Raw genomic sequence first — 14,233 nt, 5'->3', positions numbered from 1 at the left:
GCCATCAGATAAATAAAGAATAGTGAATATAAATTAAGTTTTAAAAAGGAGAAAAAAAATGCAGGAAATTAGAAAGTACCCTAACAAGCCACGAAATGTCTTGAAATAATATGCACCTTTTTCTTATGTTCTAGTAAGAACCAAGGCAGTTGCAGGTAAGGAATACTATCATGGTTAGAGCAATGAAGAACATCTCACATGAGAGGATTTGGTTTAGTCTAACAAAAAAAAAAAAAAAAAGGGCTGAAAGGAGATATGAATGCTATGTATGACATGGATCCTGGTTGTAGCACAAGAATCTGACATTATGGTCCTCTTCAGTTCTACTTTTTTAAAGCCTCAATTCAGTCTGGACTTATAATAAGGACCTCTGGCGGATAAGTACAATAGGGATCCTGGTTCTTATTTACTTGCTGTTGAGAATACTTAAAGTCACATTTCTAAATTATAAAAAAATATTTTGGTCAGTTATTTCAGCTACCAGCAATATTGACAGCCTGTTTCCTTGTTTTACAGACTTTTGAATTGTATTTTCTGAATCTTGGGAGATATTAATCATTCAACAAATACTTAGTTGTCTGCACAAAATTTGTTTCCAGAAGAGCCTGTGCTCTATTCAGTCTTGGCAAGGCAAAGCCAAGTTACTGTAGGCTTTAACATGTTTGCTTTGAATTATCCAAATTATTTAAGTTTTTTGGTGAGATAAGTTCAATTGTCTCCTTTCACAGAACCTAAAAAATTAGTCCTTAGACCAAATTCTGTATCTTTTAAAGAGTGAGTGGTTATATCAGGTCTTCAAGAATATTTTTCCTTCCATGTCATTAAAGACTGGGAGAAGCAGCTCATTAAATACTTCTTTTTTTGTCTTACTGATCACTTTAATGTATTATAACAACTTATAAACCTTTAATCGATATTCAACTAATAAAAATATGTAAATATTAAATATTTACTAATACAAACAGCAAGAATGAAATGTCATACTTTCCAGTGTTATACATATAAACATAATTAAGCAAGTGATGTACATGCTTAACCAAAGTGAATAATTACACTATTAAATTTAAAGTATTTAGTCTTAGCAGCAGAATTCCATTGCTGTACTTCACTTGCAACATTTTAAAAATTCTTCAGTAGTTCACCATTGACTGTTACTTCAACACACACACATTTTGACAAGTTTTTCAAAAAATCTGCTGCGTTCAAAAAACTGATCAGTACAAGGCTTACTTTACTTTCTTAGTGAGATGAGAGGGAGTTAAAAACAGTGGGAGGAGAATGAGAAGAAACATATTTTTCTGCTGAAGTTTTAGTAGGTAAAATTAATGTAATATTTTTGTATTTGCCAGCATATTGACTTACATTGATGATTCTGTAACTAGGTAAAGTTAGTTCTTTTATATCTGGATAACTGTTCCCATATAGTTATATATAGATCACAGTATATTTCCACCTATGATTTTCCATATTAGAACAAAGACCACAATGCTATAACACAATTACATTTATAATCCAAACTATATATAAAGCCAGACTTCAAAAATGAACTAACTTCAATCAATCTCTAAAATTTAATTTCCATCTAAGCTTTCCAACTACACTTCTTAGGTGGGTAATCACATGCATTAAAACAGATGTCAAGTAGGTGTTTCCACTGATCTAGCGTCGCTGAATGCACAAAGAATCTCTGTCCTAAACATCGTGGTCTGAATTGCACATTAAGTGTTAAAACAGTCAGTGTGAATGTCCTTTGTCATTAGCTTCCCCCTGTATTTTTTCCCCTATCCCCTACCCCCAGAAAGTATCTATTCAATTTATATATTGAAACTAAAATTTTACACAGTATAAAAGGCTATAGGATCACTATAAATGTGAACTTTGAGGACCATTTTTTCCTTCTTCACATACCATTTCTTCCTTCTAGATAGTCTTCTCCCTTCTGACACCAGAGATGTCAGGATCAATAGTGACAATCGACTGTAAGTAAGCTTCAATGCAAAAATGTGGAGGTACATAACTTTTAGGACATAGATGCCCTGGTTAAACTATTGTTAACAGCTCAGTCTGGGAAGCAGGGTAAAACATGGCAGGCTTTTGATTTTACACAATACATCCATATCAATCGCAAACCTATATTTTGGGCTACCTGGACAAACAAGGACTGCCAGAATTCTGGTAACTGACAAAATTCACCTTTCCTTCTGACAAACAATACCAGGACTCTTCTAAAAAATGATCCTGTGGAGATGTGATAGTCATAACAGAGAAATAGTACACAGTCAACAGTTCTGCACTAAGAAAAGGTATATATTTGGGTCTCTCCCAGTGGGCACAGAAAGCTGAAGTTCCTTCACTCCTCTTCTGAAGTGCTTTGATGATCACATCAGGCTGTACTAAGAAGAAAGTTCGCTTCTGCACCAGTGAATAATTGGCAACTAAGAGGCCAACTCAGGCTTGCAATCAATATATAGAACTATGGACATACAAAACCCATATGCTCTGTTAGTTAGCCCTATGGAACTTCACTTTTACTTTGAACTGCTGTTTTTAAGACTTCAGGACATAAACTTGGAAATTATACCACTTACCTAGAAATTATGTAAAATAATTTTTTGTATGTAAGACTCTAGAATGTGACAACTTGATAGATGGCACAGAACTCAGATGACTTAGCTATATGAAACACAGCTCTGATGGCTCAGGGAAAAAACTCACAATGAGAAATAATGGTAAGTGCTTTCTTTGCTACAATGGTATCAAAAGATTCACAATAATAGTAAATCATCACTTTAGCTTGTAAATGCAACACATTCTTGTCTCACATTGTTGCCTGTCTGTTGTCTGAAATGTGAGATCTCTTAAGAAGTCCAATAAGATAAAATTCTTATTTTGATTGCTGAAAGAACAACAGATGAAAAAAAATACACAACTGATGACCCATTATCTGAGACTTACAGAAAGAGTCAGGTAATGAACTTCTCAAGCTATTGAAATAAAAAGGAACACTGAAGTTTTAAGAGGGCAGTGTGTCTGTGCAGAAGATAATCTGCAGAGAAGAGCAAGCTGGAAAAGAAATGCAGGTTGGTGTCTACACCCAAATGGTGCCAGGATCCAGATGTTTATCACTAGTTCTGAACTAATGACTGCAGCTCGTAAGTCAGATCTGAACACAAGAGGACTGCGGCACTCTGAGATGGGAAAACAGAACTCTAATGTTCTGGATGCTCTTAAGAAAACATTTGGTTATGTCAGCACAGCCTAACAGTCCAGCACTTAACTTTTTTCAGATGTATGAAGTTAAATAAGGTATTGCTCTATTTCTTAGTGTAACAGTTATGACAAAAATTGTTCAGCAAGACAAAGGGAAAGATGGAGTTAGTGTCATTTGCTAGAGAAGAAAGTTTAGAAATAATTTAATTTAACATCCTTGAATCCTGCAAGTCATCATAAACTGAGACGATGGTTTTGATTTACTTCCCTAATTTATTCAAAATAAAACTGAATTAGTTGAATTTTTAAATGGTGATATTTATTTTTTAACACTGAATTTAATTAAAATTAAAAATTATAAATGCAGAAGACTATTAAAAAAATAAAAAGAACGGAAACAAGTTCAAAAAATCTTTGGAAAAATGGACCAATTTCAAAGTATATATTAGTAGGCTTTTAAATTTTAATGAAATTGCGGTATACAGTACAGTAAACTACATTTGTGTGACATAAAAAATCTAGTGTATGCACTATAAGCAGGTCTGGTCTTTTGAGATCTTTTAGGCATTACAGGAATAAATTGAAATTAATTTACGCAAATAAAACCATAATATGAAATGAGCATCTTTGAGAAATGTACAACTTCATAATGTTTAATTTTTAGACTTAAGGTCCCCATATTAAATAGGTAAAGTTTACGCAATGTGCTTGAAGAACCTACACTGAATATTTCAGGACTCAGTTATTTAGAATTATTGAAAAGTCAAACCAGAGTGGTATATGTAAATCAAATGAAAAAGAGAGAAATAAAGCAAATAAAATCTTCGATTCTGTCTTTTGGGCCTTTTTTCTTACATTCAGCTTTTAAGCCAGTAAATAATTACCTTTGAGAGGTTCTAACAATTAAAGAATAACATTGATTAATTAGGAGAGAAAGTGAAGAATACTAATCAATCCTAAAGACAGTTTTTCTTCTCCCACCTCAAGCCTTTTCGTCACCCACAAACAATGTGTTTTCTATACTGCTCAGATTCTTTTAAAAAACATTCATATTCTTGTCCATTCACACAAAACTCTCTTGGTGAGCATTGTTTCGGGAGGAGTGGGTGGTAGGCAGGGGGCACAGGATGTTGAGAGAACAGATAGGATGTCAGGTGAAGATGGAATGCTGTGCCCTCTCTAACCAGCTGAAGACTCTGCATGATTGTTTTCTTACAAATAATACCTGTGGGTGTTGAAACAGTTCAGGGAATCTATCAGACATACCCTTTCACTTTGCTGCTGTAACTCTATAAAATTTATTCTCATTTCAAAAGTATCTTGGCAATAATACCTGTAGGTGGTTGAGTAATTTAGAGAAAATCTGTCAAATCTACTTCCACTGACTTTAGCAATAGAATTCTGTAATTACTTTCAAAGTTGTAAAATGCAATGATTTATTTTCAGTATATTCAGAAAGTTCTAAATTGAGCTTTTATTTTTTTATTTTAACAACTTTTAATAAGCTTAGTGGAAGAACTAACTCAAAGACTAGATCTAATAATTGTACAGTATTTCATTTAACTACAATAAGGAAAAAAGTTTAGTGCTGCATTTAGGTAACAGGACACTACTGCAAGTATAGTCCCATCTTCATGCAGGGACATAGACCACATTTAGCTGTCTCCTTACATACCTAGGATTATACATCTGAAACTAATCTTGATTCAATCTTTTATGTGTAAAACTGCATGGGTTTACAGAATATTTATGAACAATACACCTGAAGACCTCTTTCTCCTGCTCAACAGATATATTTAATTCAGAATAATATAACAAAATAGAAAACTTGGAAATTTATTGTAAACCTAATTATACTAGAAGACTCAGTGCCTCCAGACTCAGGCACTCTTTCAAATTACTTTGTTTAACAACCTACGCTTTGTCAATTGAGTTAATTGAGTGAACTTTTATTCACTTCTAGTCCATGGCAAATGTGATGTAATTTCACCTTGCACAATCCCTAAAGACAGGTAGGCCGAGATGAACTGAAATAATCTCAGTGTGGATAAAGACAGATAAAATTCAGGAATTCAATAATTTCTCTGACAAATCCTTAGAACCTGCTTCCAGATGATCAAAATTATATGCCATAAAAGTGAAAGATAGTATATCTTAAGACTTTTGGGTCTATGAATTCTAAATTCTAAAAAAAAGTCAAATTCATAGTGCTGTGCAGAGATGCATTTCTTTCAAATATGTACAGGCATCGATTTCTGGTAATCCAATTACAAGACTGGTAATAAAATGGAAAGTAACATATTCCTTTTCCCTTTCCCTCCCTGTCATCATCCAAGAATCCATGTCCCATTTGGATTCATCTGATTATGAAGGAGACACCTCAGCACATAACATCTTCAAAAGGTGAACTGGTCTGTGGCCAGTGGGGCTTAATCAAATATTAATGGCAAATGCATTGGACAATGACATTGGACCCTGCTGTAATTGAAATTTCATTAGTCCCAAATGGTCACTTAATTTCTAATTTGCAAATGAATAGCATCCCCTACCTGTGGTCTACATTTTGACTGATATATAATTTTTTAGAGTGAACTATATGTCTCTAGAAAACATTCATATTCAAACAGGGAGAAGGAAAAAAAATGCAAGTTCATGGTGAAAAACAATCCAGAAATGACATTTTCTAAGTATTCATTTAACTCCTTCCCACCATTTCAGACAGATTTCCAGCATTTCCTCTCACCCATATATTCTCTCTGAAGAAAAAATTCACAATTAAATTGTGGCGATAAAATATAGGATAGTGTTAGCAAACTACCTCATCAGAAACAAGAAACATGAATACCATAGCCACTTTAGTTACAATAATCCTATGATACTCAAAAGATAAACTGTTTATAAATTCCATACCATAGTCAAAGGAAAACCAGAAGCAATATCATTCTTGCTGCTTATAAAAAGGAGATTTAATTAGTCATTGTCTTAATAAAGAATCTGTATCTGCTCAACTAGTCACATTAGCCTTTCCTATACAAAGAAGTTTTTAATTACCCAGTTCTCAATAATCTCAACCACTTATTCTTTTTAACTAAGTAAAACACTGATAGATAGCTGAACTCAACAGGCCCGTCCTTCATGCTTGCTAGGCAGAACTGTTGGTCCCACATCTTTTGAAAATATATTTCAGAAGAATATAGGATTTCCAATAATTTCCCTGGGAAGTAAAACTCTCTAGATCTAAATTAAGTTTTATTTATTTGAAATGCAATATGGCATGTAGCAGAAACTCTTTATATATTGTATCAATCAGGTGCCATCCATTTTAAAAGGAGAAAAAAACCTATTTAACATATGAAAATAATTTTCTTACAAGATAAATAGCTCAGAGACAATTCCCCTGCAATGTATGTTTATGAAAATCAGCAGGAGCCATTTATGGTCTCATAATACATAAATCAACTGAAAGATCACTTGGTCAGAATCTGAAACATCACAACATTAACTCACTGTGATTACAAAGCTTCCGTTATCCCCCTTACAGGTGTCAAATCATTGTAAATGTTATAATTTTTGTTAGTATCTGGTAACAAGTAAATCTATTTAGATGATAATTGTTTCTCAGATGCATTTAAATGTTGGTTTAGCAGGGAAAAAAAATCATTACCAAATGACAAAGCAGGGAAATATTAAAAATTATCTTACTTTTCCTGACCTAAACAATTTTGTGACAGGCCAAATGAACTATTCCATATAGATAGACATACATGCCACTAAGTGATGGAAATAAACATGGCTTTGAAATATCAGTGTTTATTTTTTCACTAGAGCTTTTGCTTTCAGAATAATTACCTATGCACAAACTCTAGATGGCAACATTGCACTTACTGTATTACTAAAACAAAATGTCACACTAAGTCCCTACATATCCTCTTTATCAACATTTTATGTGCCACAGATCTATAGCCTCTTATTATAAGTGTAATGAAGCAGAAGTTATTGAAGCATTTTATTGATTGCTCAGATCACAAGTTTACTGTCATACTGAATTGGCACCTTACTTGCTGAAGCAAACTGCTGACACCTTTTTAAAAAAGTGACAACTACATCTATTTCATGACCAGAAATCCATTTTCATCTCTATCAAGACAAGAATGCAATTTTCACTTCATTTAACTGATGTTAGGCCTGTTCAAGGCGTGACACTTAGAAAAAGACACAAGTTTAAGGTTCTTAAAATACTTCTGGTAACTAGAATGTAGCTCAGTTGTGGGAAAAATTTCAACCATCACTCAAATCTATAAACAATACAACATTCTACGAATCACTTATCTGAACTATCAAGAGGGCAGTTTTCTCTTTCAATTTCAGAATTACTGAAACACTATTTTTATATTCTTTTAATAAGAAGCTATGCTGAAATATTACAGTTTTCATATGAATTTTGTTCTACACAAAGTTCACTTTAATATGGGATTATTTCTTGAGTGGTCCCTATACAGGTCAAACAGACAAAAAAATCTATTTTTCTGTGACCTATGAAGAAGGAAATAAAGATACTTAACACCTCTTCAACAGTGTGAGTCAATGTCATATAAAATTAGAAAAGTAGAAGCTGCAAGGAAGAGGAAACAAATATTTAAGTCTAAAAGAAGGGGGTGTTACTGAACAGAGGCTGTGATAATTAAGTTATCTTAAGAATTCACTTTCCAAAACCATAAAAATACAAATACAAGGCTGGGTTGAACTGGAAATCAAGTTAAGCATTTTGGTGAATTTCTTCCTTTTCTCAAATAATATCTAATAATTATTATGCCAGCTTTACCACAATATAATCTAATTTTCTGAAAACAGAATTATAAATAGGGTAAGTATTCTTTGATATAGTTTTCTGATAACTCTATGAACTAGGATGAATACAAAAATGATAGGAAAAACATATTGATTAAAAAATAGTTGATAAAAGCGTATCATTTTGTTAGTTTCTGCCAGCCAAAACCCCTGCAAAATTATTATATCGAACATCTAGCTTATACTTTTTTTTTTAAGGGTAAAAACAAAAACAAAACAAAGAGTCATTAGAAATCTTACTACACAATGCATTTGCTGAAATTTGTGAAAACCAATTAAGTAGTAATGACATATATGTTTTTTATAAACTACAAAAAAATAAAAGTTATGGAGAAAAGCTTTTGTTTGCATATCACAGTTATATTCAACCTCCAGTTCTCGAGTCAGCAGTATCAAGAGAACAACACAAGAAAATAAAAGAAATATAGTCTGGCTTTTTTCTTTGTTCTGGTATTTGCAATATTTCAATGTTTAAAAAGTCAGTAATATTTTTTATAGTTCTGCATAGCAAAATGAGGAAAAACTTAGGAATTATTATGTTTACAGATGTAGCTCAAAATAATAACAGCAAAGCTGTTGGATATACAGTTCTGAAATAGTACATTTAAGCTTGTGTTCCCATAGCAGAAATGGGGAATAGTAGAATCAGTCAATAATTTTATTCTCTCTTCTTTTTCTTGTGGGTATTTTGCATACTGGCTCCATTACTTTAATGTAATGTAATTTTCTGTGGTTCAAATGATTAATTACTATTACTGTAAGTTCTGCTAGATCAAGCTAATGAACATTCAGCACAATTTCCTGTCACTTCTCATCCCAGCTCAGTCCCCTCATCCCCACATATAACACACTTCCAGTAAAAATAAAAGCACACAGAATATAACCTTAGGACAGGCTATATTTGTTAACTATCACATTAAAATTTTGCTAAACCCTTGTAAGTGACACATGCTCAAAGCCATTCGAATATACTTAAAGCAACTTGTGATTCTCAAATATTTATACATATACATTCTCCATAATAAATCTTTACTGGGGCAATGATGAGATACTATTCTATTTACCTGTTCATGTACATTTTATATTGCTTAGTAAAGGATAGATCAACAGCTTGAATAAAGTGTAATTCTAAATGAAGAAAATGTTTAAAAATCATTAATATCATTTTAAAAGGTATTTGAGTCTTCTCTTTTGGCCTCTGTTTAGCTGTGCTCGGCCTGTGAATGACAGCTTCCCTGCTTGAAGCATACAGAAAGCACAGCCTTCCTCATTCACTGTCAGTACTATGGCCTTTTCACACGTTCTCTCCACAGCAGTGTTTGTCCCCAAACACTGGAACCCAGCACAATGGCATTCCTACTTCAACACCCCCACCAACAGCACCACTACATATGAAGAATGCTAATGAGGTGGACATCCCCCATCTCTGAAAGTGTTAACTATATCCCATACTATCAGATATAATGTTATTCCTATTGTTATGTATTACATCTCACTTAAAAGCAATTTCATTTTGGTGATGACTTTTTCCTAAAAACATTTTTAAGGGCAACCATAGTAGCTTGACAAAAAGATTTAAAAATGTCTTACGTGCATTCATCCAGTTGTGTACATTATATAGATAACGACTGATTTTAACCTCCAGATATATTTGGGGATCTCAGAAATTCCAACGGAGACCAACACAGAATGTTTAAAATAGCAAGGCAAAAGGCTAATATCTGAAATACTAATAGCAGAATAATTCTAACAGTACTGTTGCTTAAATTTTACTTTTTTGTTAAAAAACTGTATTTTACAGTCCCATAATTCATGGCGTTAAAATGTCAATATAAGTTCTGTCACAATTTTAGTGAAGCTTATAGCTCATTAAACAGGTATGTAAATTCCATTAGAAAGTTTCGAGGAAAAAAATAGAAGGCTTTTGTACAATAGTGTTTATACATACATATTTTCTTCCTTTCTCCTTTATTTATAGAAAAGTACAAATCACTTCCCAAAGTTCAAGTACTCTCTCAGTTTTACCTGTTTTACTTTACCTATATTATTCTCAATGAATATTATTTGAAAGATACTGGTTATCCTCTTTAATAGGATACAAAGACTACAGCAAAGAGATGTTAGCTCCTCACTGTTTTCTTCCTCTGGGGCAAGAAGCAACAGAGTGGTTAGAAAGACGACCCTGTGCAACCAGCTCACATGCACAGTGTGGACCAGAAACTATGTATTGCTTTAATTCAATACCTGCATTTTAAACTGAAGTCCAGATGGATTTTAATAGAAGTACATGTATTAGCATATTATTAGTTGTATGTTCTATTTGATTTCAATTCACAGACTACAGTCTTAGCAGAGTAATAACAAGTCAAAGAATTTTCCCTTTTTTTTTTTACTTCTATTCCCTTTTTGTTTAAATGAAAAGACAAAGTAAATACAAATAATTCAAATGTCAAAATAACACTAAGAAAAAGAGAAATCGAGAAAATATATTTAATGTTGTCAAGTAATGGCTAGATGTTATACTGGTACAAATACTGTATGCAGTCATCATAGCATTATGCTGTCAGGCCTTAGCACAACAGGACAAAGTGATAGTATTTTGATTGAATATCCTGATTCTTTATTAATGTGCATCCTAATCTTATATCTGTATCATATCACAATGTGCTCTTTACAAAACAAACTTGTTTTAGTTAATTAGAAGTAAAGGTCAACATAAACAAAATATAGTAATATTATAGTAAGAAGTATTGTTATACCTACAGTTATACCCAGACTTAAAATAATTTTATTTATGTTCAGTACTAACACAACTTCAGTTAGGAAAGTTGGAAAAACTAAGAGAGACACTTCACACTGAATTATATGTTACATCTTACCTTTGAAGTAATAGAATTCAAAATAACACAAGCTTTCAGCACATTAACTGCACAAAACATTTAACATCCTTGTGCTATGAAATTTTAATTTAAGCACTTGAATCAGTTTGAACTGTTTACTAAAATATTTTAATTGTAAGGTTTTTGTAGATAATTAACTGTCATAGCTGTACTGACATTTATCCTCATAATCTGGACTCTTAAAAGTTAAAAATGTCCAACATGGTTATACTGAACATATGTGTATATGCGAGCCTTTCATTATAAAGAACCATTTGTCTTCAGAAGAGATTTCAAATCTACTAAAATTATTATATTTTTCTTGTCATTTAAAATTTCCAACTGAACACTGCTGGATAATCACCAGAGGAATGATTAACATAAGTTAATTTACTGAAATGTCTTTAAATGTTCTTTACAGGGAAGAGCAAAAAGTAGTCAATAAATGACTTGCATGTTAATTTTTCTTTAGAAACTCCACTGTTTGTTTTGTTCTACTAATTAACATTATACTTGTTAAATAATTGTATTCATTTTATATTATTTTTTCTAAATGAGTAAATTTTAGATGTTAAGGCACTGGAAAGTAACAGATTTCATTTCTGTAGCTTTTGTGACAGGTAGTGTTGTTTATAAAGTGAAGAATTATCAACAGAAAGTGTAAAGATATTTCTCATGTTTTAATATATCACTATACTGACTCAGAAATATTCTGAAACAATCTTTTCTTTCCTTGTTTTCTGTTTGTTTCTCTCTCACACATTCTCTTCATTTTTGTTTTTGTTTTTGTTTGATTTCTTCTTGCTGACCACTATTAGCTCTAGACAGGAATAGTCTCTTCCAAAGTCAATTCTCATTTCTCTTTATGGATCTGACAGCAGGAGGTGCTGTATAAACAGCGTGACTGACACTTTGCTTGAACCTCTCCTCCCCCTTCCTACATAGACTGGTAGCTTATCTATCCGATGCAGTCATTCTTAACTCTAGGGCCCGAGCTCATTTTTAAATCTGAGGTTCCTAGCTGGTTGTTTAATTTCTATATAATACTTTTCCTGGAAAATCTAGATGCTTACTATTTTTATAAAGTACTCACCTAATCCTTAAAAATATGTACATTCTTACACATATAAATGAACTTAAATAATTATGCTGAACAACATCAGTGTTTTCTTACTTATATTTCCTAAAATAAAACACCTGATTAATAAAAAATAAATCATCTTCTTGCTCCCAAACTATCAAACAGTATATCCAGTACCTGTTTTCTACTATTTTTTCAAATTAAATGCATGTCTGGTATATTTATTTAATGGCACATGCATAGTAATTAAAACAGTGAGGTTTTGAAATATTATACATTTATTACTTGGAAGTGTTTATTTATTCAAAAAATGTCTCAACTAAATAATTATTTAAATTAGTTTCATGGGAAGATCTATGAGACCATTAAAAACTGCATGTGCAGAACACGCAATGAAAAATGATGGCTTTAGAGAATTTCCACATAAGGAACATCACAGCTAGGCACAGTATGCAGCAAGAAAAGATGAGACATGACATCCCACACCAAAAGAGAGACACGATTAACTCCTTTATTGTTGGCTTTGTAATTATAGGAGAAGCATTTCATTTTCCTAACAGGCACTGCAGCTTGTGCAGTATATGTCACACTTCTTTATGACACAGTGCCAGTTGCTGGTTTTATACAATTAGTACATTTGAAAATGAAAACAAAAATGCAGACTTTTAAAGAGTGAGGCAACTCACCTGTTTGCAACAGTTTGCAGACTTTAATCGTTGGTGCAGGGTCAACAGAACTCCTTGAATATAAATCTTTGCTCCTGAGAGGCTGAAACCTTCTCTCTTAAAGACCCAAACAGGTCCACACAAAGGTGTGATGGAATTTTGCAGGCATCTGTCAAGCAGAGGAGCTATGCAAAGAAAAGAAGAAAAAGATAAAAAAAATAAAATGCATTCTTTTGACCCAACTGAAATATACAGCCTGTAACGCAGCCTCAGAATCAGAACTAACTCTTAATATCTATTATTTATATCTGACCTGGGTTAAGACTTGGAAAAGCAACTCCTGCATTTCTAGTGGCCACCATGAAGGATGTATTTATATTGAGACACCCCCCACGAAAGACTTATAAGCTTCGTGAGCACACCTGAATAGTTCTGAAGTGTGCCTAACTAGCTGCACGGAGTGTCATGGTGTGCACTGATTGCCTTATCTTCTCATTTATCACAGATGAGTTGGAACCAACCTTGCTGAAATCTACTTGCATTGTCCTGATAAAATTGCAAGATCCATGTTGTTTCTGTATACAGTTTCCTGTTGCGGATCTGACATATATCTACTATATTATAAATGGTAACATTCATAAAATATAATCAACACTCTTGTAAACCATTTTATTATAACCTTCTCACTGCCACTACTCAAAAAACAACTTCTAACAAATAAAAAAGCTCAGTGTAGCTGTTTAAAAACAAGGAAAGGTCAAATGAAAAGATAGATAAAATTGATTTGTGGCGATGGTCTCAACAAGATCTCTTCTTGTTGTTCTTAGATTTCAAATCACAGCAAAGGTTGAAAGCATTCTTTCAAAGCGGCCTAATGTCAATATGCGTGACAAATAAGGAATGATTATTTTGGCTTCAGGCACTACTGAGATGCATGTGCTTTGCAGATACTTCTGTATAATGCATATATGGGCCTTTCTTATATGACGAAATAAAATAGCATTAAGTAGCATTTCAGACTTTTATGAAGGGAAGGGAAGGGAAGGGAAGGGAAGGGAAGGGAAGGGAAGGGAAGGGAAGGGAAGGGAAGGGAAGGGAAGGGAAGGGAAGGGAAGGGAAGGGAAGGGAAGGGAAGGGAAGGGAAGGGAAGGGAAGGGAAGGGAAGGGAAGGGAAGGGAAGGGAAGGGAAGGGAAGGGAAGGGAAGGGAAGGGAAGGGAAGGGAAGGGAAGGGAAGGGAAGGGAAGGGAAGGGAAGGGAAGGGAAGGGAAGGGAAGGGAAGGGAAGGGAAGGGAAGGGAAGGGAAGGGAAGGGAAGGGAAGGGAAGGGAAGGGAAGGGAAGGGAAGGGAAGGGAAGGGAAGGGAAGGGAAGGGAAGGGAAGGGGATTACTTCTTAAAAAATCATGTTAAAATCCAAGTCTTCTGACTTCCACAGTTTTGTGATATAATCTTATCATCTAGTCAATAATTTTATGCATTCTCACATAAATAGTCCTGAGAGCTTCCATATAGTGTGCTTACTTCTCCAGCAGATATCCTTGCACCTATTTCC

The 14,233-nt window shown here is 33.4% G+C and overlaps 1 protein-coding gene across 1 annotated transcript in view; it reads right to left on the bottom strand.

The window, feature by feature from the left end:
* Nucleotides 1-14,233, bottom strand: part of DCDC1 (doublecortin domain containing 1) — a 119,926-nt gene that overhangs the window by 75,550 nt on the left and 30,143 nt on the right. Inside the window, 1 exon segment of the mRNA XM_033006914.1 lies at nt 12,705-12,868. The gene's annotated coding sequence lies outside the window, so the exon portion shown is untranslated.

The sequence above is a fragment of the Tyto alba genome, unplaced genomic scaffold (assembly GCF_018691265.1).
Source record: "Tyto alba isolate M040663 unplaced genomic scaffold, T.alba_DEE_v4.0 Super-Scaffold_8, whole genome shotgun sequence".
NCBI classification, from domain to species: Eukaryota; Metazoa; Chordata; class Aves; order Strigiformes; family Tytonidae; genus Tyto; species Tyto alba.
This window is presented reverse-complemented; position numbering and strand designations above follow the sequence as displayed.